Here is a 3,429-nt window from a genome sequence, read left to right as displayed (position 1 = left end):
TGACGTCACCGCGCCGCCGCCGCCCGCCCGCCGCCCACCGCCCCGCCGCCCCAGACCCCCCCAGGAAGAGGGAGGGGCGGGCCGCCGGAGCGGAGGAAGGGGCTGCCGGCGCATAGCGCCGGGCTGGGCCGAGCCGGGGCCGCGCTGCCTTCTAGCGGGTGGGCGGCTCCGCGGTGCCCCCGGGCCGGCGGGCGAGTCTGCGCGCGAGGTGCTGCTTCTCACGCTCCGCACGCTTCTGTAACCTTGGGAAAGGCTCTTTTTTCCTAGCCCCTCGTCTAACTTGTGGCCCCTTCTGAACTCTGGCTCTGCTCACCTCCCTGCCCTGCTTTTGCGCTCATGCGGCCGACCGCGGGGACCGGTTGGCACCGTGCGTGGCGGGCCCCGGGAGGCGCGAGAGGCAGCGGGGCCCGGCCACTTACCGTCCCTTTCTGCCTCCGGCCTACGAGATGATTTCCCAGTTTGGGGGGAAATGAGGGAAGGGAGTAGGTTGGTCGGCTTGGGAGGAGGAGCTGTTGAGGTTAAAAAGCAGATGGAATGCTGTCATTGTCTTGATTTTTGTTATAGATTCTTAATTGGGAGGACTCGCTTTTGAATGTGATTCAGCTATTCTTCTTCTTAGTCACACACACACATCAGAGTCTGCAGGTCTCGAAACGGATGCCCAAAGAAAGGCCTGGAACTGTATAAGGGATGTCTGTGTGTGTTTGTTAAATTATGGATTGAAATATTGATGAGAGAGTCGTTCTGGGGATTTGTAGTTAATTTATTCCGCACAGTGACCCATGATTTTTTTTTTTTTCCTTTTTTTTTCTTTGAGACGGAATCTCGCTCTGTCGACAGGCTGAAGTGCAGTGGCGCGATCTCGGCTCACTGCAACCTCCGCCTCCCGAGTTCAAGCGATTCTCATGCCTCAGCCTCCCGAGTAGCTGGGACTACAGGCGCTTGCCACCGCGCCCAGCTAATTTTTGTATTTTTAATAGAGACGGGGTTTCACCATGTTGGCCAAGATGGTCTCGATCCCTAAACCTCGTGATCCGCCCGCCTTGGCCTCTCAAAGTGCTGGGCAGGCGTGAGCCACCGCGCCCGGCCGACCCTTGATTTTTAAAAAGCGAGATTTGGGGTTCTGAATAATTCAATATGGGCTATTATTTTAATAACAGGTTTAAATGAGATTATCTTATTAATTTTATTGTCCAAGGAAGCTCTTTGCTTGAAACAGGCTTAAGCTTATGTGTACTGATTTTATTGCATCACTTTATGTAGGTAAATATATATATACTGCATTTGAGAAGCAGCAGAGTTAATGAAAGAGACAACTTAGGTGTAAATCCTGGACCCCGCACTTGCCAGAAGCCCGACCTGGGGCAAATTACCATACCTCTCTTTGGCCTCAGTTTCTCAATAAAAGACACCTAATAACTAACCCGGCTTTTGTGAGAATTAGAGAGGGGATGCACCCTGTGCAAAGTGTCTCAGTTTCATGGGGACTCATGGGTAACTCATGTAAACATTACTGTTGCTTGATACCAAAACAAGTTTCCTTTGATCAAGAAAGGTTATCTCCCATCCTGGCTAACACGGTGAAACCCTGTCTCTACTAAAACTACAAAAAAATTAGCCGGGCCTGGTGGCAGGCGCCTGTAGTCCCAGCTACTGGCGAGGCTGAGGGAGGAGAGTGGTGTGAACCCGGGAGGCGGAGCTTGCAGTGAGCTGACATCGTGCCACTGCACTCCAGCCTGGGCAACAGAGCGAGACTCCGTCTCAAAACAAACAAACAAAAAAGGTTATCTCTGCCAGGCACAGCTTGCTAACCCCTGTAATCCCAGCAATTTGGGAGTCCAAGGCAGGGATGGGGAGGTTGGGAGCAGGGGTGGTGGATCACCTGAGCCAAAGAGTTGGAGACCAGCAGGTGCAACATAGTGAAACCTCATCTCTACAAAAAATTTTTTAAAAGTAGCTAAGTGTGGTGGCACATGCCTGTAGTCCCAGCTAGTGGGGAGGATTGCTTAAGCCCTGGAGATCCAGACCAGCCAGGGCAACAAAGCAAGATCTCATCTCTAAAAACAAAAAAGAAAGAAAAGAAAAACAGCCGGGCACGTTGACTCACGCCTGTAATCCCAACACTTTGGGAGGCCCAGACAGGCGGATCCCTTGAGGTCAGGATTTCGAGACCAGCCTGGTCAACATGGTGAAATGCCATCTCTACTAAAAATACAAAAATTAGCTGGGCGTGGTGGTGTGCGCCTGTAATCCCAGCTACCTGGGGGACTGAGGCATGAGAATCGCTTGAAACCGGGAGATGGAGGTTGCAATGAGCCAAGATCATGCCACTGCACTGCAGCCTAGGTAACAAAGCGAGAGTCTGTCTCAGAAAAACAAACAACAAAAACAAAAACTTTTAATTAGCTGGGTGTGGTGGCCCGTGCCTGGAGTCCTAGCTACTCAGGAGGTGGAGACAGGCGGATCACTTGAGCCCAGGAGGTCCAGGTTGCAGTGAATCACAGGCTACTGCACTGTAGCCTGGGCAGATTGGCCCCCTATCTCTAAAAATAGGCCGCGATCAGTCCTTCAAACCTGTAATCGCAGCACCTTGGGGTACCAAGGTGGGAGAATCGCTTGAGCCCAGGAGTTCGAGACCAGCCTGGACAACACAGGGAAACCCCGTCTCTACGGAAAAATAGAGAAATTAGCCAGACGTGGTGGTTGCGAACGCACCTGTGGTTCCTCCCATTGGGAGCCTGAGATGGGAGGATCGTTTGAGTCCGGGAGGTGGAGGCTGAGTGAACCGAGATGGCACTACTGCACGCCAGCCTGGGTGACAGAGCAAAACCCTGTCTCACAATAAAGTTAAATTAAATAAGTAAAATAAGTAAAAAAGAAAGATTGTCTCTATCCCTGTAAATGTTCAAAGGGAACATGAACCAATTGCATGAAGGGCTTGGGTTTTTGCCTCACGAAGATTTGCCAGAGATGAATCAAATTGTCTCTAGAAAGTCTTGTCCAGTTTTACATTTCTGGGATTTTCAGATAAGAACAATAAAATGAGGCATAGAGCTTTGGTCTGTGCTATTGCTTCGGTTCAGTAACAGTCAATAAACATACAATAAATTAGCATCCCTTTGTTCTAAGAATCCACCCTCCCTTCATTTTTACCTTTTAAAATATTTATTATGGTCTGATACCATGCTACTTAATATTTAATTAGCTGAGTAAATCAGTTATTTTTTAAATGAATGCTCTGAAAGTAAACAAAATTGCCCAGAAAGAAATCAGAAACACTTTTATAAACACTGACTTCATACAAATAGGTAGCACTAACTCCTATAAACCTTGAGCTCAGACTCATATTTAGAAAAAATTAAAATCTCTATTATGTAGTTATGCACTAAATTTAATTTATATCAAATTTTATTTCTTTTTTTTTTTTTT

Source organism: Rhinopithecus bieti, unplaced genomic scaffold (genome assembly GCF_001698545.2).
Source record: "Rhinopithecus bieti isolate Rb0 unplaced genomic scaffold, ASM169854v2 scaffold_22, whole genome shotgun sequence".
Classification (NCBI taxonomy): domain Eukaryota; kingdom Metazoa; phylum Chordata; class Mammalia; order Primates; family Cercopithecidae; genus Rhinopithecus; species Rhinopithecus bieti.
The sequence above is the reverse complement of the archived record's forward strand: the minus strand, read 5'-3'. Positions refer to the sequence as shown.